This window comes from Lepidochelys kempii, chromosome 13, assembly GCF_965140265.1.
Source record: "Lepidochelys kempii isolate rLepKem1 chromosome 13, rLepKem1.hap2, whole genome shotgun sequence".
Lineage (NCBI taxonomy): Eukaryota > Metazoa > Chordata > Testudines > Cheloniidae > Lepidochelys > Lepidochelys kempii.
Genome location: NC_133268.1, coordinates 32,575,367 through 32,598,955, shown reverse-complemented (window position 1 = coordinate 32,598,955; position 23,589 = coordinate 32,575,367). Strand labels below are relative to the sequence as shown.

Below are 23,589 nucleotides of genomic sequence, written 5' to 3'. Positions count from 1 at the left end.
GGTCAGGCCCCAGGGCCCACGCTGCGTCTGCCGGGCGGCTTCCCTCAGGGACAGGGATCGGATCATCCAAGCGATCCCTCTCCTCCAACTGGGCAATCAGCTGTTCCTTGGTGGACCTCCCGATGCGCAGCCCTCTCTGCCTGCACAGCTCCACCAGGTCGCTCTTAAGGCGTTTAGCGTACATCTCCCTGCTGGCCACTCGCAGGCCGGGCAGCTTCCCACGGTTTCCAGGAAAAGCCCTTAGTGTGCCAGTCCTTCTTGAGGTCACCACCTCTTTGCCAGGGTCGAGCTGCAGACTCCTCCGCCCCTGGGACCGCTCGCTGCAATCCCCCGGGGGACCCTGTTACTGCAAAAGTCCTTCTCTCTGGTCACACATTCCCAGGGGTTAACCACCCCCCGAAATAGTCTCTCTCTGAATCTTCAGCACGCCTGGTCCCTGTCAATTCCCCTTCGTTTTACTGTTCCCCAGTCACTTACTGCAGGAAGCGCCGTTCACGGGGTGCAGTACATCCCACCGCTGCCACCAGTTGTCACGGAGTGTGGGGGAGTCCAGGCCCTGCACCCCTCTTCCTGGGATCCACTGAGACTCTCAGCCAGCCAGTAAAACAGAAGGTTTATTGGACAACAGGAACACAGTCCACAACAGAGCTTGTGGGTACAACCAGGACCCCTCAATCACGTCCTTCTGGGGGAGCAGGGAGCTTAGACCCCAGCCCTGGGGTTCCCTGTGTTCCTCCACCCAGCCCCAAACTGAAAACTAAACCCACCCAGCAGGTTCCCTGCTGCAGCCTCTGTTCACATTCCTGGGCAGAGGTGTTACCTCCCCCTCCCCCTCCTGGCTCAGGTGACAGGCTCTCAGGTCTCCCATCCCCAGGGCACATTCCCAGGTCAACACTGCCCCCTCCCTGCTGAGTCACATCGTCACAGTCACCTTTGGAAATAACATAGGGAATGGGTGCCCATGAATGGGATTCAAAGATGCTAGCACACTAAATAAGGAGCCAGTGAACCTAGCCAATAGGAAATTCCAAGGAGAGGTATGTGACCTAAGCCTTGCACCTCAAAGGGAATTTGGCACCTAGTCTGAGCCATAGGGAGGAGCCTATATGCACTGACAAGTCACAGCTGTGATCACTGCAATCATAATGGTGGATTTCAACTATCCCCATATTGAGTGAGTACTTGTCACTTCAGGACAGGATGCAAAGAGGAAATTTCTAGACATGAAAAATGACTGCTTCTTGAAGTAGCTAGTCGTAAAACCCACAAGAGGAGAGGCAATTCTTTATTTACTCCTAAGTGGCACACAGTATCTGGGACAAAAGGAGAATATAGATGAACCGCTCGGTAATAGCAACAATAATGTAAATAAATGTAACATCCTTGTAAGGGGGGAGGATGCAAAAGAAACCCACCACAGTAGCATTTAATATCAGAAAGGGGAACTACCCAAAACTGAGAAAAGTAGTTAAATGGAAATTAAAAGGGACAGTCACAAGAGTGAAATGCTTACAAGATACATGGAAACTATTTAAAAACAACATAATAGAAGTTCAAACTAAATGTATACCCCCAAATAAAAAAATAAATCAAGAGGATAAAAAATACTACTATGGCTAAACAGCAGAGTAAAAGAGGTGATTAGAGTAAAAATTGGAAGTCAAATCCTAGTGAGGAAAATAGAAAGGAGCATAAATTCTGGCAAGCCAGGAGTAAAAAGTATAACAAGGAAGTATAACAAGAAAGAATTTGAAGGGTAACTATCTAAGGACACACACACAAAATACCTCTTTGTTTTGAAGTACATCTGCCACTGGATGATAAAGGTGCTACCGGAGCACTCAAGGAAGACAAGGTGGTTGCGAAGAAGTTAAATGAGTTCTTTGCATCGATCATCACTGCAGAGGAAGCGAGGGAGTTACACACACCCGAGCTATTCTTTTTAGGAGACAAATCAGAAGAACAGTCACAGACTGAGGTGTCAATCAAGGACATTTTGGAACAAATTGAAATGAAACGGTAATAAGTCACCAGAACCAGATGGTATTCATCCAAGAGTTCAGAAGGAACTCAAATATGAAATCGGAGAACTACTAACTATGGTATGTAATTTATCACTTAAATCAGCCTCTGGACCAGATGACTGGAGGGGTAATGTCTATTTTTAAAAAGAGGCCATAGAGGTGATCCTGGCAATTACAGGCAGATAAGCCTAACTTCTGTACCAAGCAAATTGACTGAAACCATAGTAAAGAACAGAATTATCAGACACATGGATAGAACATGATTTGTTGGGGTAGAGTCAACACGACTTTTGTAAAGGGAAATCATGCCTCACCAATCTATTACAATTCTTTGAGGGAGTCAATACATATGTGGACAAGGGTGATCCAGTCGATATAGTATATTGGACTTTCAGAATGCTTTTGAGAAGGGCCCTCAAGGGGAAAACCCTTGTCCAGTTTTAAACTGGAAAGTTCTTTTTCTTCAGCTCTCAGAAAGCAGTGGGGTCTAGTAGGCTAGAGGGGAGGGATGGGTTGTCAGCATTCCTGGGATCTATCCCTAGCTTTGGGAGGACAGTGGGTTCTAGTGGGTCACAGCTGGGACAGGGGAGGAAGGGTAGTCAGCACTTCTGGGGTTTACCTATTGGTTTGGGAGGGGAGTAGGCAGTGAGGCAAGTAAGCCAGTATGGTTAGGTACGCAGGACGATTAGGACTTTTTTGCCGGTATGCCATACTGGAAAGACACATTCGGTATCCACTGAACACCATGGCACTCCCAGGAACCGCAGCGGCGAAAGGAGCAGAACGTGGGGCAGCCCACTGGCAGCTCCTCCGGCACGGCTGTACCACCCACAGCCCTTCCACGCAGCTGTGTCTCCTGTCTGTGGTCTGTACAACCCAGCCAGAGGACAGGGCTGGGGGCAGTACAGCTGCACTGGAGGAGCTGCCAGCCCCATATTCTGCTCCTTTTGCCGCCACAGTTCCTGGGAGAGACCTATGGTTCAGCAGATACCGATTTCTATCTACGGATATCCGCATCCGCAGTATAAATTTGTATCCACGCAGGGTGACTTGTAGGAGGGGCACAAAAGGCCAAGTGACCCTCCCAAGGCTCAAGGCACTCTCCCAGGCAGCTGCTGTGCTGCAGCAGGCAGCATCCGGGAGTGACTCCAGGGCCTGGCTGCCAGGAAGAACTTGCCAGGGGGGCAGGGGCGCAGTGGGAGGACAGAGCCCCCATCCCTCCGGGTAACATGGGATGGGGAGAGGACAGAGAGAGCTCGGGGTCACTGTTTCGGGGACGGGCCAGAATCACGTGGGGGGGGGTCACGTGGAGGGGTCACATGAGGAGGTCACATGCCCCCTTTAGCTGGTGCCCCCCTTTGTGTCCCTCCTATGAGTTGCTGTACCAGTAACAGTTAAAATCTACTTGCACCATGGGAGTAGGAAAGTGGGATCCAGGGGGTTAGAGCAGGGCTTGGGAGTCTGGACTCATGGGTCAGAGTTTAAGGCCAGAGGGAACCACCAGATCACCTAGTCTCACCTTCTGTCGATCACAGGCCACCAACACGACCCGCCAACTGAATTAGTCCAAAGTAGGACAGCTCACAGGAGACCAAACTATTATGTGCCACAGGCAGAGAACAGCAGGGGCCGATGTGCACCAAGTGAGATACACCCAGATAACCCTGGTGAGTGAGCTGCACCCCATGCTGCAGAGGAAGATGCAAAACCCCCAAGTCACTGCCAATCTGAACCAGGTGGAGGGGGGCAGAATTCCTTCCCACCCCACATATGGTGACCAGTTAGACCCTGAGCATGTGAGCAAGAACCAGCCAGCTGAGCACCCAAGACAGAATGCTTTGTGGCATTTCAGAGTCCTGGCCCACCCTGTCCGGTGTCCCATCTCCAGCAGTGTCCATCCCTGATGTTTCAGAGGAAGAAAACACCACCCCACAAAATAAAAATAGAATACACCTCTTCCATAAAACTAATTGTTTACCCTGACAGCTCCTATTTAGAGGTGGTTTCAGACGGTTAGAGACCTCCTCATTTCTGTCCCTTGCTATGGGAGAGGAGTGGGGTCTTGTGAGTTGGATTGGGGGAAATTGGATTTCTAGGTTCTATCCCTGGCTCTGGGAAGTGAACGGGATTGAGTGAGTTAGAACATGGTGCTAGGACTCCTGGGTTCTATCCTTGCCTGTTGGAGTGGGACGTGATTCATTACACACAAATATAATGTCGCCATGATTTTGGTCCCAGCTGCACAAGTGTCCATCTATGGACATCACTGGAGTTTCAAGGAGAGCAGAACTTTTCCATCTGGCTCTAAGTGTGAACACACATTTATCCAGGTAACGATCGAAATGCGAGTGAGCCTCCCAGCATACACACTCAGTTTGCTCTCCTGCCCTCTGTAACCACACATTGAGCAGGGTTCCTTTCCTCCAGCAAGGACACATACACCCCCACACCTCCCGCCAGCCCCCCATGCGCTGGTTGTATCATCAATAAATGTTTATATTACGAGTGACCCCTATAGAACATGCAAAATGCTCTCTGTGTTCTCCCTGCAGGATTACAGCCAGCATGCCCTAGAGGGGAAGGGCCCCATAACCCATTGCCCACCCCCTGACTGGCCAGTCCTTGCAGGCTGGGACAACAGCAGAACACCCTGCTGCTCCCCCAGCAGGATCCTCCTCAGAGCCTTCTTCATCTACTTGTTTCTCAGGCTGCAGATCAGCGGGTTGAGCAGTGGGGTCCCCACAGTGTAGAAGAGCATCACAACCTTCCCATCACAACTTTCACAACGGGTTGACATAGGTGACCATGATGGAGCCGTAGAACAGGCCCACAATGGCCAGGTGTGAGCTGCAGGTGGAGAAGACCTTGTGCTGCCTGGCCCCTGAAGGCAGCATCAAAACTGTTCTGAGGACTAGCCCATAGGAGGCCAAGATGAGGAGGAGACTGGTGAAGATCATGAGGGAGGTCTGGGTGAAGAAGGTCTATTCAGTCTGGGGAGCTGGGGTGCAGGAGGCAGCCAGCAATGGGCCCAGGTCACAGAAAAAATGATCCAGGGTGTTGGGGCCGCAGAAGGAGAGCTGGGAGATGAGGATGGTGGGCATCAGGAACCACAGGAAGCCTATGAATCAGCAGGAGGCCACCAAGGCCCAGCAGAGCCAGAAGGACATAAGGAGAGTAGAGCGCAGGGGGTGGCAGATGGCTAGGTACCTATCCAAGGCCGTGGATGAGAGTAAGAGGCATTCAGCAGCCCCCATGGAAAAGAAGAAGTAGAACTGCACAAATCAGGAGATGGGGACAGCGGGGGACACCAGGTCAGAGAGCATCCGTGGCACCGTGGATGTGATGTAGCAGATCTTTGGCCAGGCAAAGTTCTCCAACAGGATGTACATGGGCAGGCATTGGAGGTGGGGGTCCCGCAGCACAGCCCACACAATGCACAGGTTCCCTACCAGCGTCCTGGCATAGGCGGAGGAGAGAAGGGCACAGAGGAAGGTGTGGCTCAGCAGGCCGAAGGAGGGGAAACCTAGCAAGATGAACTGGGTCACCAGGATGGTGCTGTTGGCTGGATTCATCAGGGGACCTTGGAGGTAAACGGAAACGATCAACAGGACGCCATGGTTCTACCCAGAGATCTGGGTGGGGAAGTGTCTTTAGAGTAGTAAAGAACACGCGCACACACACACAGAGTCACTCTCAGTCTCTCTTTCTCATACATATCATATATCAAACACTACCTGGTATCTGACACTCAGGCTGGGTTTATTCTTCCTTTGGAAACCCTCAGCACTGGATAAAGATCCTGCATTGAGCCATTTGGCCAGCTATCCTGCTTGGACAATGAACTCTTGCTTCTCCTTCCATAGCTGGATCAGCTCCTTTGGACCAGTCTAGGATCACAAACCCCATCAGTTCTGGTCAAAATAGAAGATGATGCTCAGAGAAGCTGGGGGAGCTGATATAATGTTTCCTCCTCCCCAAACTTCAAGGCTAAAGTGAAATTGACTGGGCTAGGACTGTATCTTTAGGCACCTAAATGCATTTTGGAAACGAGATGAGACTCCTAAACCACATTGGAAAATGTTACCCCAAACCTTTCCTCTTGTCTAACTAATGAGTGATACAGAGCTGAATCAAGAGGGTTTTTTATAAATTCCTTGCCTTGAGTTTGGACTGATCTAAGGATAACATCAGTCATGGATTGGCCTAACGGCTCTGAAAAAGGAAAAGCTAGATCTAATATAGAAAAATCTATATTAATATAGCAATAAGATTAAACTCTACAAACAATCAGTACATGTATGAATGAATTTGTAGAGTCAATTGATAATTATACTATTTATTGATTATTGTATTATTTATTAATAATTGAGGTAACCCCTAGGAATCACAGTCACAGATGAGTTTTCAGAGTAGCAGCCGTGTTAGTCTGTATCCGAGAAAAGAACAGGAGGACTTGTGGCACCGTAGAGACTAACAAATTTATTAGAGCATAAGCTTTCATGGGCTACAGCTCACTTCATCGCATGCATAGAATGGAACATATAGTAAGAAGATGTATATATATATATATATATATATACATACAGAGAAGGTGGAAGTAGCCATACCAATTGTAAGAGGCTAATTAATTAAGAAGCGCTATTATCAGCAGGAGAAAAAAAAAACTTTTGTAGTGATAATCAAGATGGCCCATTCAGACAGTTGAGAAGAAGGTGTGAGGATACTTAACATGGGGGAAATAGATTCAATATGTGCAATGACCCAGCCACACCCAGTCGCAGACCAGTCGCAGACCAGGACCTCATTGTGCAAAGTGCTGCACAAACACCGAAGAAAAAGACAGCCCCGGCCCCAACCAGTTTACACAAGATATTTTCCAAATAAGATCAAAATGGTCGATTGAGTTACAGTTTATATTAAATTTGAGACTCAGAATGTAAAATTAATCATTGCATGCTATATAAATTCCTAAATTTGATTAACATGTAAAATTAATACCTATAATACAATTTTGATAAAAAAAACAAATAACTACCTAAGATATCAATTCCTATATTTAATTAAAATAAATCAATAACTATATATGCTATCCATTACTACCTTCAATTAAAATAATAAATAATAATTAGATATTATCTTTATTTAAGTTTTGAAATAAATTAAGAATTAGATATTTTGTTCATTCCTACATCCAATGAAAATATTCACTTATTAATATTACTGAGTTAGTTATTAACATGACATACATATGTATGGCTTTCTAGATTCACTTCACATGTTAAATTAATATTTACTTATCCTGTTAATTCCTAGATTTTATTAAAACCTTAAATTAATAAGTATATATTGTGATGATTTCCAGATTTGTTAAACATATTACATTGGCAATTACATAGGAAATGAATTCCTATTATGTTTACAATAATTAATATTCATAGATTCTTATTTTTCATTAACATAGTAAATTATGAATGATATATTACGTTTGTCCATGTTTGATTAAAATCTTAAATTAATAAGTACATTTTGTACTATTTTACAGATTTGATTAAAATACTAACTTAATAATGATACATTGTAACTCCCAGACTTGGTTAAAATATTAAACTAATATGTACATAATTTTCTAGATTTGATTAAAATATTCAGTTAACAGCTACATATATTTTTAGATTTTGCGATTCAAATATTGAGCTAATAATTCTATATCTGAAAAATTTCAAGAATCAGTTAAATATTGGGTTAAGAACAGTATATTGTGCTAATTTCCATGTTAAAGTCAAATATGAAAGTAGTAAATATATATTTTATTAATACATAGATTAGATTTGTAAGATTCAAAGTGAGATAGGAAATGTTAAATCAAAAGATATATTTTCTATGTATTTCTAGATTTCATTGTAATAGTCCCACATAAATTCTGGGATCCAGACAAACCCAGAGAATTATCTGCTCTGATCATTGGAGTACAGAGAATATACAACAGATCAGAATCTCTTTAGAAAGTTGATCTACAGAGGAATGGTAATGGATTTTTTTCTTTTGTTGCTTCTTTATGAAAGAGAAAAAATGTCCACCCACAATGGTTTAAAGCATTTTTTCCTTCTATTAAACATAGACGTATCCAGTGCTTCATTTGTGCCAGAGATTGCCAGGGCTGAGCCCCGGCACCTCTGGGCTTGGCGGTTCATTGCCCCAGTACCTCTGGGCTTGCTGCATCAGTTATGAAATTAAAAGAATTGCTTGAGCCCCAGTACTTCTTTCATTACACATTAAGGATTGGACATATCTATCTCTGTATCTATCTATCCTCACAATTACTTTTTAAAAATTATCTAGCAGTCTGCCTGTTAGTCTAAAATGTAAATCTACTTTTTGCTGAAGAACTATTGGACAGTATAAGAATGTTTACTGGGCTCTCTTAACAATTTAGGCCTAAGCAACTGGTATAACTTGAATTGGCCTTTAAACGGGTATAATTAAAACAGCGTGTGGACACACTTACTTTGGTCTCAGAGAAGATGATTTCAGGTTAACTAAAACCTATTCCTAATTGATTTAAACTAACCCAGAATAATCAGGTTTAAACTGAAGTAAGAATACCTACAACACATTTTACATTCATTTAGCTATATCGGTTTAAATTCACAGTGAGTGATACTGGGTCAGGTTGAAATGGGTAAGGCTGTAAAGCAGGGGTCAGCAACCTATGGCACCTGTGATGAAGGCAGCATGTGAGCTGATTTTCACTGGCACTCTGCTGCCTGCTTGGGGTCCCATCCGCCTGGCCACCACCGTTGCCACTCTGGGGTTCTGGCCGCCAGCCCCTTGACAGACAGGGTCCTGGCCGCCGGCCCCACTCAGCCCGCTGCCGGCCTGGGGTACCAGCCACTGGCCCCTGCCAGCTGGGGTTCCATCCACCGGCCCTACTCAGCCCGCTGCCGGCCTGGGGTACCAGCCACTGGCCACTGCCAGCTGGGGTTCCATCCACCGGCCCTACTCAGCCCACTGCTGGCCTGGGGTCCCAGCCGCTGGCCCAGGGCTCTATTCCTGGCCTTGGCCTGGCGCTCTGCAGCCGCTCCCAGCTTTGGCCCACTGGCATCAGCCTAGGGCAGCGAGGGGTGCAGACAGGGGCAAAAGCGGGCTCAGCTCAGTACCCGCACCTTAAAAATTGTTCCAGTGCCACTGGGATATTTTTAAGTTCTGATTTGCTGCTTATACCACGCCACGTGGAACAGCACACTGCGTTTGATGGTGTGCATGCCGTCTGTTGCAATTTTTTTTCTCACTGTGAATTGAGGGGTACATTTGACAAAATGCCAGCTCCTAAGAAAGCAAAGTTAGATGTCCATTCATTTCAACCTTCTTGGACAGACACATTTGGATTTATTCAAAAGAAGGGCCTTGCTCTTTGTGCTTTTCTTTGTGAAAGTGTTGTTTGTCGCACATCAAGTGTTCAACAACATTTTGAAACGAAGCACAAGAAAACCTTTCTTGATGAAGCAGACAAGGCAGAATCGATCAAAAAGGCAGTAGCAGGATAGGAGAAGCAAAACAGTGTTTTTAAATGCTAAAGTGTAAGTAAAAATCAACCTTCAGAAGGAAGTTACAAGATTGCACAGTGCACTGCAAACAAAGGAAAGCTGTTTACAGATGGGGAATATATAAAAGAAGTTTTTCTCAGCAGTTCGGAGGTTTTGTTCAATGATTTGCCAAATAAAGATACGTGTGTATCTAGAATAAAAGAACTGCCTGTCTCTGCCAGAACAGTTGAGAGACGCATAAGCGAGATGGCAGAAAACATTACAAAAAGCAGACGACTGCATTAAAAGACACAGCAGTGTTTAGCATTGCAGTTGATGAGAGCGTGGATATAAATGAAGTTCCACGTTTGGCAGTTGTTGCAAGACATTGTGCTTCTGATGAAATCCCAGGGGAACTTTGTTGACTAAAACCACTGCATGGCACAACAAAGGGGGAAGATATAGTGGAAAGTTTTGTAAACCATTTTAAAGAACAAGGAGTTAACATCAGAAAAATATTTTGTGTGACAACAGATGGTGCTCCTGCCATGGTCGGAAAACAGAAGGGAGTTGTAAAGTTATTTGAAGATCAAATTGGCTGCCTGACAGTCAAATTTGACTGTATCATCCATGAAGAAACCCTGTATGCTAAAATTTCTAATTCAGAGCTTAAGAATGTGATGAATGCAGTGATGCAAATTGAGAATTTCCTTGTTGCTCGATCTACTTTGACTCACAGACAGTTTCAAGCACTGCCAGAAGAGATGGACAGTGCTTATAATGACATTCCACTTCATAGCAACATTCGGTGTCTAAGTTGTGGCAAGGTTTTGGTGAGCTTTGTAAACTGCTTTAATGCAATCGAGGCCTTTTTGTATGAACTGGATCCACCCCGAACTGGATAATGGCAAATGGCTGTGTAAGCTTATGGTTCTAAATGACATCACCGCTCACCTAAATGAATTCAACCTCTGTCTCCAGGGTGCCGGGCAAATGGCTCTGGATCTTTATGAAGCCTGGAAGGCATTTGTTGTAGAGCTAGCGTTTTTTTCTCAGGATATTTGAACTTCGATTTTGCACTACTTCCAACACATACAAGAGCTATCGACACATTGCACTGTCAGTGTTGATGAGATTGGAACGTACATGCAAGAACTGGAATCAGGATTTTCTGACAGATTTCAAGATTTCCAGCGATTTGGCCCAATGCTTTCTTTTCTAATTAAACCTGAAAAGTTCAACGAACGTGTCTTGGATTTGTCTGTATTTCAGTGAATGGGTGCTGAAGATTTCGAGATGCAGCTCATTCAGTTAAAAAGCTCAGAATTGTGGGCATCAAAGTTTGGAGAGCTGCAGAGCGCACTTGAAGCTACCGAGAGAGATCATGGGACCTGTATTCTGACCTGCTGGACGTCCCTGCCAGTGAAATTAAACTGTTTGAAGAAAATTGCGTTTGCAATACTTTCAGCATTTGGATCCACATACCTGTGTGGACAGGTATTTTCACACATGAAATCTGTCCTCTATCCCTCTCGGTTAACAACAGATCACTCAGAAGCCTGTGTGCAGTATGCAAATACGTGCCAGACATTGGAAAACTCAGCAAGGAAAAGTAAGGGCAAGGATCACACTAAACTGATAAGATCTGCATTTTCATTTGATTTTAAATGAAGCTTCTTAAACAATTTAAAAACCTCATTTACTTTACATACAACAATAGTTTAGTTCTATAATACAGACTTATAGAGAGAGACCTTCTAAAAACGTTAAAATGTATTACTGGCACATGAAACCTTAAATTACAGTGAATAAATGAAGACTTGGCCCCCCACTTCTGAAAGGTTGCTGATACCTGCTGAAGGTATGGTCATCCCTGGTTTTACTGGGTCATTACTGGGAGGACTGGGGGATGCTTGTTGGAAGCACTAACCTGCACCGAAGAGGTGAAGAGGTTAGAATCTGAAAACACAGTACCTTTCTCCACCATGTAAACTAGCCATTGGAATTGAACGTGTGTCAGTCTAGGGCCTGAGAGGGCAGGGGGCAAGTGGTTTAGGGCACAAACAATTGGGAGCCTGGACTCCTGGGTTCTATTCCTGGCTCAGGAGGGCAATGGTATGGAGCCATAGAACTGAAGGCCAGAAGAGACCATCTGGTTATCTAGTCTGACCCTCTGTATATTCCTGACACCCAGCATCTGCAAACTGACCCACCTACCAGCGTATCACAGCCCACAGGAGACTAGACTATTGCTTGCCCCAGGCAGAGAATAGGAGGAACTAGGGTGCACCAGTGCCTGAGGCCCCCACAATGCAGAGAAACGATTATGAGAGATACACCCAGCTCGTCTTGCTGAGTGGCCCACCCCCCACGCTGAAGAGGAAGGTGAAACCATCCCAAGGTCATGGCCAGTCTGAACTGGGGGGAAATTCCTTCCACAGCCCACATATCACTCAGATGCTGGGCACGTGAGCAAGTACCAGGCAGCCAAGACAGGGAATGCATGGTGACACCTCAGATCCCTGATTCCCCCTCACCCTCCCCCCTGTGTCCCATCTCCAGCTGTGGGCCTCTCCTGGTGCTTCAGAGGAAGCCGATTAAAAACAGCAACAAAAAAAACCATCTCTGAATACATGGGTTGAGGGGGGTGGGACAGCCCTTCCTGGCACCTACCAATGGCCAGCTGAAACCCTGAAGCATGAGCTTTACGAATATAGACCATTGACCTGGAAGTGAGTTTGGGGTTGCTAAGCCCTGCCCCCCACAATCACAAGCAGCCCCATCATACAATCAAACTCGTACATTTCTCTACCTCTTTCTTAAAACTATGTTGCCCCCCGAACTCCTACAGGGAAGCTGCTGCAGAACCTCCCCCCCTCTGATGGTTAGAAACATCCTGCTAATTGCCAGGCTGCATTTTTGAATGGCTGGGTTAGTGGTTGGAGCAGGGAGGGGCAGGCAGCAGAACAGAGCAGCAGCCATGGACAAATCAAAGCAAGAAGGAAGCTGTATGTGAAAACACACCTAGCTGTGAGATCCCAGCCTCCGCTCTCTGCCTCTGCTGTGAAGGGTCCTAGGCGAGAGGGGGCTGATATCTGTTCTCTGAGCTGCTGGAACCCTGGGACTTGGTCTATGGAGCGGGTGGGAGCAGCCAGATCTGGATTTGATGCCTGAATGATCTATGGACACCCAGAGGAGTACCAAGGAGGCCACATTGAAAGTCCCAGCTCCAGCCCCTGGGGCACATTGTGAATCCCAGGCAGGGGCTGGCAGTTAGAAAGCAGTGCTCCGTCTTCTACCAGGTGCTGGGTTCTCTTGTTCTGTCCACCAGCAGAGCACGGTTCATTCCCTCCAGCAGCAGGGTCATACCCTAGCCCACCCCTCAGTGCCAGGCGACCCATCCCCCTGAGGCATTCTTTTGTGGCTGCTCCCCTCCCATCCTTCCCCAGGGCTGGCTGCATCTCAGCACCAGCTGAGCCATCTCCATGCAGTGCCACTCTGTGGCTGTTACTGAGCTAACCCACCTAAGAGCTGGCTGCATCTCATGCATGCTGTGTACATGGAGCGGAACAGCAAATATGCTTTATGAACACAGGCCAAGTGCAGACCTCGCGCTGGGGGGGAATGATGTGTTTCTCCTTTGCCAAGCCAAGGGAAGAGCAAACCCATTATGGGATCCCCATTGTGTAGGCCCTTTCCTCAGCTGACACCTCATTAAACATTCTTGTTAGTAAACTAGAAGGTCACATACTTCTCTCCTTCTCTAGGCCAAGCTGTTGCCCTAGCTGGGGTGAGGGGGCGGGGGTGGGGCTGGATGTAGTAGAGGTGAGGGGTGTGTGCGGGGAGGTTGCATGGAGTGCGGGTGAGTGGCCTGGCTGTGGGAGTAATTGATGTGGGGGGGGTCAGAAGCCTGGCTGGGAAGGAGTGTGGGTGAGGGCCTTGCTGGGGGGATGGGAAGAGTGGGGCTGAGGGGTGTGGCTGGAGGGCTGGGTGGGGTGAGAGGACTGTGGGTGGGGGGGCTGGGTGGGGTGAGGATCAGGTGCCTGGTTGTGCTGCTGGATGTAGTGCGATTGAGGGGCCAGCCTGGGCAAGGGTCTGGCTGGGGTGGGGGTGAGGGGCCTGGTTCTGGTGTCTGGGCCAAGTGGGGTTCTGGGACCTGGCTGGGTGGGGATGAATGGAGGGCGGTGGGTACCTGGGGTGGGTGGACAAATATGGAGAGCTCAAAATGGGGCTGTTCCCCCTACAGAGAGGGACTGGTGTGAACAGGCTGCGAGGCAGTCAGGGGACCTCAGAATGGGGCGATCCCCACCAAGGACAGGGACAGAGATTTCCCTTTTCCCATGCTCTCTCTGCTTAATTTGGTCTCACCTTCCCTTGCACTCAGCTAGACCCATGCTCTGCCCCCTGGTACCCCAATAAACCCACCCAGAGGTCTGTTCCCAGGTTTGAAGAAATCTCACTGGGATAAGACAATGTTTCTCAACCTATCCAGATGTGGATAAATTGGAGAGAGTTGTGGATAAATTGGAGAGAGTCCAGCGAAGGGCAACAAAAATGATTAGGGGACTGGAACACATGAGTTATGAGGAGAGGCTGAGGGAGCTGGGATTGTTTAGCCTGCAGAAGAGAAGAATGAGGGGGGATTTGATAGCTGCTTTCAACTACCTGAAAGGGGGTTCCAAAGAGGATGGCTCTAGACTGTTCTCAATGGTAGCAGATGACAGAACGAGGAGTAATGGTCTCAAGTTGCAGTGGGGGAGGTTTAGATTGGATATTAGGAAAAACTTTTTCACTAAGAGGGTGGTGAAACACTGGAATGCGTTACCTAGGGAGGTGGTAGAATCTCCTTCCTTAGAGGTTTTTAAGGTCAGGCTTGACAAAGCCCTGGCTGGGATGATTTAACTGGGAATTGGTCCTGCTTTGAGCAAGGGGTTGGACTAGATGACCTTCTGGGGTCCCTTCCAACCCTGATATTCTATGATTCTATGATTCTATGACTGTACCCCTTTCAGAAGTCCGATTTGTCCTGCGTACTCCCAAGTTTCACCTCGAACTGGATAATGGCAAATTATCAATCTACTTACAATCTACTTGATTACAAAATCAGAAATATGAATACAAAAGTGTCACAGCCACACTAGTACTGAAAAATTCCTTCTTTCTCATTTTTAGAATATAATTATAAAATAAATCAACTGGAATATATTGTACTTACATTTCAGTGGATAGTATATAGTAGCGGTTCTCAAATTTTAGCAACTTGATAACCCCCATTTTCATTTTAAAAATGTTGCGGACCCCCAAGCCAGCTTCTAATTTTCCGCAGGGGTGCTTAATCCCCACTCAGCCCCAGACCCTGCCCCCACTCCACACCTTTTATCCAAGGGCCACCCCATCTCTTCCTGCCCCCATTCCACCCCTGCCCCTCCTCTTCCCCACCTCTTTTCTCCCCCTCCCCTGAGCGTGCCCCATCCCCGCTTCTCCTCCTCCCTCCCAGCGCCTCCTACACACCGCTGAAGAGCTGTTCCCCAGCGTGCAGGAGGCACTGTGAGAGAGGGGAAGGAGTTGATCAGTGGGGCTGGCAGCCCAGGATATGACTCGTGGACCCCCTGGAGCTGGCCATGACTCGGGGACCCTGTGAAGTACCCTCACAGACCCCCGGGGATCCACAGACCCCAGTTTGAGAAACATTGGTCTATAGAGCAGTATAAACAAGTCATTGTCTGTATGAAATTTTAGTTTGTACTGACTTCAGTAGTGCTTTATTTGTAGCCTGTGTAAAACTAGGCAAATATCTAGATGAGTTGATGTCGCTCTTGGAAGGCCTCTGCGTACCCCCAGGGGTATACGTACCCCTTGTTGAGAACCACTGGACTAGGAGACCGATACCAAGCACCTGGCTTGTATCTATACGTATGGCAGGAGAGTGGGAAAGTGGGTCCAATGGGTTAGAGCAGTGGGGTTGGGGTCTGGACACCTGAGTTAGAGTTTAAAGCCAAAAGGGACCAGAACATCACCTAGGCTCATTGGCTGTAGATCTCAGGCTACCGACACCGCCTAGCAACTGAAATTAGACCAAGGTATTACAGACCTCAGAAGGCTAAACTGTGATGTGCCACAGGCAGAGAATAGCAGGGACTGATGTGCACCAGTCTCCACAATGACAGGGAAATGATTAAAGGACATACACACAGCTAATCTTGGCAACTGACCCACACCCACATGCTGCAGAGGAAGATTGAAAAACCCAGGGTCACTGTCAGTCTGAGCTGGGGGGAAATTCCTGCCCCACCTCACATACGGTGACCAGTTTCTGGCCAGTCGGGCTTGCTTGTCTTCATTATACCCAGCTGTAACACAAGGAACCACAAGCTCCAACTTTCTTCTTTCCGGTGGGTGTTCCACCCCTGCTGTGCCCCAAGAACCCATCCCCACTCCGCCCCTTCTCCCAAGGCCCCACCCTTTCTCTGCACCTTCCCACCCTCTCCCCAAGACCCTGCCCTTTCCCTCCCCACCTGCGCCCCCTTCCCTGAGCATGTCCCACCCTTGCTCTGCCTCTTCCTACCCCAGTCTTCCCCTCCCCCCAGTGCCTCCTGCCCACCACCAGACAGCTGATCAGAGGATGGCTGGTGGGTGCTGAGCACCCCCTATTTTTTTGCATGGGTGCTCCAACCCCAGAGCACTCATGGAGTCAGCGCCTATGCAAGGAACCTACAGGCCTGTATCCTGTCAGACTTTAACTAAAGCAAGTTAGCATAAGTATAGTCAAGTATAGTAGGCCTCTCTGTGATGTCTGGTGTAGATAAATGCCCCACAGTTACCCTTGGATTTGGGGGAACTAGGAATAGCTTGCTTAATGGTAGAAGTTAGAACCTAATAGTAAATGGAAACCATAGGACCATGGAAGTGATAACCACAAATCTGTCTCAGCAAGAGGCGACAGGCATGGTAATGGGTTAAATGGCCTTAATATATATTAAGATGGTAACCTATCGGATCAGTGCACCCAATATTAGGGGGGTGAGGAAGTTAGATTTGGATATGGAAGGCTAAGCATAAGCATGAATATTCATGATAGTGCTCGGGGCAAACCAACCAAAATAGGTCAAACCAACCTGAGCTTTCCATCATTTGACCCTTCGGCTCTATTGTTATCTACCATCAATTTTGGGCATTGAGGAACCTCGACCATCGGACTTGTTTGGCATGTCAGAGACAGGGCTTGTCCTTTGTCACTTTCCACCAGGTCCTCAAGGAAGGGTGTAGTATTCAAATCAAAGATCCTATGCTCATACTGATACAACAGATATCCCCCGTACTGTATTATTTCTATCTGTTCATGTGGCTTGGAGCTTTTCTGGCTTTTATACTGATTTTAATAAAGATCTCCAAGGCTTTGCTTTGCTCTACACCTTTAGGTTCCCTACAAGATATTGAACTTATTGGTTTTAGTTCAGGGTAGCCTTCTGGGACAAGAACCATCTGACACCCAGTTCATTAATCAGATCAACTGGCAACCAATACAAGAATTATTGACCATTAAAAGGATCAGGCAACAAGTTTGACCCTGAGCATGTGAGCAAGAATTGCCAGCCAAGCACCTGAGAGAGAGTTTGGCTCAGTACCACATAGGAGCCCTGACCCACCCCACCCAGTGCCCCAGCTCCAGCTGTGGCTATCCCAGAGCTTCAGAACAAGAAGACAATACAAACAACCCCCTCCCTTCCAAAATAGATATTTTGTGGGGTGGAATCCCTTCCTCACCCCTGCAGGTGACTAACTGAAACCCTGAAGATTTTAGGAACATAAGACATGAACCACAAGGAACCTTCAGGGCTGCCAACACCACCATACAATACCACTCTTTAATTTATCTGATGATCCATTTAAACTCATTAATTTCTTTAACCCCCATCACTCCCTTTGTGAGGTTGCTCCAGGACCTTACACATCTGATGGTTAGAGACCTTCTCATTTCTGTCTCTGGCCATGGGAAGAGAGTGGGGACTATGGGGTTTGATTGGGGGGGAGGGGTACTGGGACACCTGGGTTCTAACCCTGGCTGTGGGAGAGAAGTGTGGTCCATAACATACAAATATAATGTCCCCATCATTTTGGCAAGAGCTACACAGATGCCAGTCTCTGGACATCACTAGGGTTGCTCCTGATTGCCAGCAGAAAAAAGGAGAGCAGAATGTTGCCCTCTGTGATTTAAGTGCGATAACACATTTATCTCGCTTCACAAAAATACGCCTGCACAAAAAGGGCAGAGATGGGAGCCAGCCTCCCTGCACACACACTTGGTTTGTTCTCCTATCCCCTACACACACACACTGAGCTGGGCTTATTTCCTCCAGCAAGGACACATACACCACCACACCTCCCTCTGCTCCCATTGTGTTCTGTCTGTATCAACAAACAGTCATTTTTAATATTACAAGTGACCCCTACAGATCATGTAAAATGCTGTGTGTTTCCCCTGCAGGATTAAAGCCAGCACCCCCTGGAGAGGAAGGGCCTCATATCCCAGTGCCTACCCTCTGACTAGCCAGTCCCTGCAGTCTGGGGCCAGAGCAGATCCCTGTACTGCTCCTCCAGCAGGGTCCTCCTCAGAGCCTCCTTCACTTCCTTGTTTCTCAGGTTGTAGATCAGCGGGTTGAGCAGCGGGGTCCCCACTGTGTAGAAAAGTGTCACAATCTTCCTGCTGCTCTCGGAAGCTGATGGGTTGACGTAGGTGACCATGATGGAGTCATAAAACAGTCCTACCATGGCCAGGTGTGAGATGCAGGTGGAGAAGGCCTTGTGCCACCTGGCCCCTGTGGGCAGCCTCAGCACAGCCCTGATGACAAGCCCGTAGGAGGCCAGAATGAAGATCATGACGGATCTCAGGGTGGAGCAGATCTGTTCAGTCCAGGGAGCTGGGGTGCAGGAGGCAGCCAGCAATGGGCCTGGGTCACAGAGAAAATGATCCAGGGTGTCGGGTCCACAGAAGGAGAGCCGGGAGATGAGGACGATGGGCACTATGAACCACAGGAAACCAGAGAGTCAGCAGGAGGCCACCATGGCCCAGCAGAGCTGGTGGGACATGAGGACGCGGTAGCGCAAGGGGTGGCAGATGGCCAGGTACCTATCTAAGGCCATGGCCAAAAGTAAGAAGCACTCGGTGCTTTCCAGAGAGAAGAAGAAGTAGAACTGCAGGAAGCAGCCGTGGAAGGAGATGGGGACGCCAAGGGACAGCAGGTCAGAAAGCATCCGTGGATGTGGCGTAGCAGATCACCAGCCAGGAGAAGTTCCCCAGCAGGATGTACATGGGAAAGCATTGGAGGTGGGGGTCTCGCAGCACTGCCACACAATGCACAGGTTCCCTACCACCGTCTCGGCATAGGCCAAGGAGAGAAGGGCACAGAGGAGAGTGCGGCTCTGCTGACTCAGTGAGGGGAAACCCACCAATGTGAACTTGGTCTCCAGGATGGTGCCATTGGCTGGATTCTTCAGGGGTCCAAGAGCTGAAAGGAAATAATCAACAGGGTAGCAAGGTTCTATCCAGAGATCTGGGATAGAAGTTGTAGTAGGGAATAGCAGACACACCCACACACACAAACACACAAAGTCACAGTCAATCTCTCTCTCTCATACATATCACATTCCAAACTACCTGGGATCTGATGCTTAAACTGGGTTTATTCTGCCTTTTGAAACCTTTTTGGTTGGATAAAGCTCCTTCTATGAGACATTCAGCCAGCTGTTCTTCTTGGCCAATGAACTCTTGCTCCTCATTCCATAGCTGGATCAGCTTCTCTGGACCAGCCTAGGATCACAAACCCCATCTGTGCAGGTCAATACAGTAGATGATGCTCAGAGAAGCACAGGGAGCTGATTTAACATTCCCTCCTCCCTGCACTTTGATGCTAAATTGAAATTTCTTGGGCTTGGGCTGCATCTTTAGGCACTTAAATCCCTTTCACATTTTGACCTCAAATCCCTTTTGGAAATGGGATTAGACTTAAGCACCTAGGAAAATTTTACCCCAAACCTTTCCCCATATCTAATTAATGAGTGACACACAACTGAATCAAGAGGACTTTTAAAAATCTCTTACCCTTTGTTTGGATCCAAGGACAACATCAGTCATGGACTGGCCATGAAGGCTCTGCAGAAGGAAAATCTAGATCTAATATAGTAAAATCTATATTAATATAGTGATATGATTAAACTCTACAAACAATCAGTACATGTGTTTTAATGTATCGAGTTGGTTGATAATTACACTATTTATTATTTTATTGTTTATTTATATTGAAGTAGAATGGTAGAATGGTAGAATCTCCTTCCTTAGAGGTTTTTAAGGTCAGGCTTGACAAAGCCCTGGCTGGGATGATTTAACTGGGAATTGGTCCTGCTTCGAGCAGGGGGTTGGACTAGATGACCTTCTGGGGTCCCTTCCAACCCTGATATTCTATGATTCTATGATTCTAAGTAACCCCTAGGAGTCCCAGTCACAGGCTACAATTTCATTCTGCTAATTGCTGCACAAACACAGAAGTAAAACAAGGTCCCTGCTGCAGACAATTTACACATTATGTTTTCCACATTAGATTAATGTGGTAGATTGATTGAGTTGCAATTCATATTAATTCTGAGACTCAGAATGTAAAAATCCTAGATTTGATTAAAACATACAATTAATAACTATATTATAATTTTATTAAAATAAATCACTACCTAAGATATCAATTCCTATATTTAATTAAAATAAATTAGTAACTATATATGCTAACCATTTCTATCTTCAGTTTAAACAATAAATGAATAACTATATATTATATTCATTACTTGTGTGATTAAAATAATAAATTAAGAATTCAATATTGTTTTCATTCCTACATTCAGTGGAAATACTTTCTCATTAATATTAGAGTTACTCATTAGTATTAAATCCATACTGCATTGATTTCTAGATTCACTTCACATGTTAAATTAATATTTACATAGGATATGAATTCCTGTTATGATTAAAATAATAATAAATTCTTATTTTTCAAATTTTAACATACTAAATTAGGAATTATGTATTATTTTTGCCTAAATTTGATCAAAATCTTAAATTAATAAGTGCATTTTATACTATGTCCTGAATTTATTAAAATGGTAAGTTAATAATGTTGTGTTGTGGTTCCTAGATGTGGTTCCCCAGGCCACATATCAGTGTGACACTGGGCATCTGAGCAAGGACCAGCCAGCCAAGCACCTGAGACAAGGAATGCTCAGTGCCACCTCAGAGCCCTGGCTCACCCCACCTCCCCACCTCACCTCGTGTCCCATCTCCAGCTGTGGGCATCACATGGTGCTTCAGAAGAAGCAGCTTAAAAACTAAAAAGGGAAAAAAAAACCCTCTCTGAATACATGGGGTGGAGGTGTGGAAATTCCTTCCTGCCCCCTGCCGATGGCCGGCTGAAACCCTGAAGCATGAGCTTTAGGAACATAGAACATTAACTGGAAGTGAGACCCGGGGCTGCTGAGACCTGCCCCCCCACCATCACAAGCAGCCCCATCGTACAATCACACTCAAACATTGGGGGGGAGGAGAGGGATAGCTCAGTGGTTTGAACATTGGCCTGCTAAACCCAGGGTTATGAGTTCAATCCTTGAGGGGGCCATTTAGGGATCTGGGGCAAAAATTGGGGATAGGTCCTGCTTTGAGCAGGGTGTCGGACTAGATGACCTCCTGAGGTCCCTTCCAACCCTGATATTCTATGATTTCTCTAACTCTCTCTAAAAAATAAGTTGCTCCCCCACTCTTAGTGGGAGGCTGCTGCAGAACATCCCCCCTCTGATGGTTCAAAATCTCCTGTTAATTTGCAGCCTGAATTTGTGCATGGAGTGCTTAGTGCTTGGAGCAGAGAAGGGTGGGTGGCGGAACAATGCAGCAGCCACAGAAGAATCAAAGCAAGAATGAAGCTGTAGGTGAAAATCAGGGATCCTAGAAATCTGTCTTCCACAGAAAAAATAGGAAAAACACAAAATTTGCATTTTTGCAGAGAATTTTTAGTTTTTATATTTTGTAAAAAAAATAAAAACATATACAGCAGATGACATTCAATGTTGATAAATGCAAAGTAATGCACAGTGGAAAACATAATCCCAACTCTACATATAAAATGATGGGGTCTAGATTAGCTGTTACCACTCAAGAAAGAGATCTTGGGGTCATTGTTGATAATTCTCTGAAAACATCCATTCAATGTGCAGCAGCAGTCGAAAAAGGTAACAGAAAGTTGGGAATCATTAAGAAATTGATAGGTAATAAGACAGAAAATATCATCTTGCCTCTATATACATCCGTGATGTGCCCACATCTTGAATACTGTGTGCAGATGTAGTCGCCTCATCTCAAAAAAAATATATTGGAATTGGAAAAGGTACAGAAAAGGGCAACAAAAATAATTAGGGGGAATGGAACAGCTTTCATATGAGGAGAAATTAATAAGATTGGGACTTTTCAGTTTGGAAAAGAGACGATTAAGGGGGGACATGATAGAGGTCTATAAAATCATGACTGATGTGCAGAAAGTAAATAAGGAAGTGGTATTTACTCCTTCTCATAACACAAGGACTACGGAGTCACCAAATGAAATTAAGAGGCAGGAGATTTAAAACAAACAAACAGAAATATTTCTTCACACAACGCATAGTCAACGTGTGGAACTCTTTGCCAGAGAATGTTGAGAAGGTCAAGACTATAACAGGGTTCAAAAAAGAAATAGATAAATTCATGGAAAATAGGCCCATCAATGGCTATTAGCCAGGATGGGCAGTGATGGTGTCTTTAGCCTCTGTTTGCCAGAAGCTGGGAATGGGTGACACTTGATGATTACCTGTTCTTTTCATTCCCTCTGAAATATCTTGCATTGGCCACTGTCAGAAGACAAGATCCTGGGCTAGATGGACCTTTGGTCTGACCCAGTCTGATTGTTCTTATGTTCTTAGTATCCTCTTTACCAGAGTCTCCATTATCCAGCTCTGTGTATTAACTGAACCAGGGATGAAGCTCTATGGATGATTGCAGTTTTTGATGATCCAATCTGGCTCCGGTCCCTATTAGATTGGATAAGCATGGTTACATTTTACTGGGGATAGGGAAACTAAAATTAAGTGTTCCATTTTAATCATGGAAAAGCACAGATTTTTATGTTTTTTTATCACAGAATTTGGGGTTTTTATCAAGGAAAACTAGGATCCCTGGTGAAAACCCACCTGTCAGTGATAACTCATCCTCCTCTCTCCCTGCCTCTTTTTTGAAGGATGCAGGGTGAGAGCGGTGTGATATCTGCTCTCTCAACTTCTGGGTCCCTGGGACTTGGTCTCTGGAGTGTTTAGGAGCAGCCAGATCTGGATTTGATCCCTGAAAGATCTGTGGACCCCCAGGGGAGTGCCAGGGAGAGCCCACCCAGCTTCACACACAGACACACAGACACACACACCCCACAGATTTCTTCACACACATACACACAGCTCCCAGTCCCCACAAACAGGCCTTGGGGGTGTCAGGATGAGGCCACATTGAAAGACCCAGCACCAGCCCCTCGGTTACATGTTGAATCCCGGCCGGGGCTGGCATTACTAAGGCTGTGCTCTGTCTTCTCCCAGGTGCTGGGTTCTCTCACTGTCTCCACACACAGATCAGGGTTCATTCCCTCCCTCCGACAGCATCAGGGACATACCCTGCCCTTCAGCACCAAGCAGGCCATCCGCTTGCGGCGCCCTTTTATGGCTGCTCCCCTGCCATCCTTCCCCAGAGCTGGCTGCATCTCAGCACCAGGCAAAACATCTCCATGCAGTGTCGCTGCGTGGCTGTTACCAAGCTACCTTGCCCCAGAGCTGGCTGCATCTCAGCATCAGGCAAAACATCTTCATGCCATGTCACTCTGCGGCTGTCACCCAGCTGCCCACCCCAGAGCTGGCTGCATCTCACCTGTGCTGTGTACATTGAGTCAAATGGCAAAGATGTTTTATGAATACAGGCCAAGTGCAGATCTCGTGCT

The 23,589-nt window shown here is 46.5% G+C and overlaps 2 pseudogenes; both read right to left on the bottom strand.

The window, feature by feature from the left end:
• Positions 1–4,578: 4,578 nt before the first annotated feature.
• LOC140897189 (olfactory receptor 11H4-like) lies at positions 4,579–5,596 on the bottom strand (annotated as a pseudogene).
• A 12,495-nt stretch (positions 5,597–18,091) lies between these two features.
• On the bottom strand, positions 18,092–23,355 carry LOC140897188 (olfactory receptor 11H6-like; annotated as a pseudogene).
• Between the last annotated feature and the right edge of the window lie 234 nt (positions 23,356–23,589).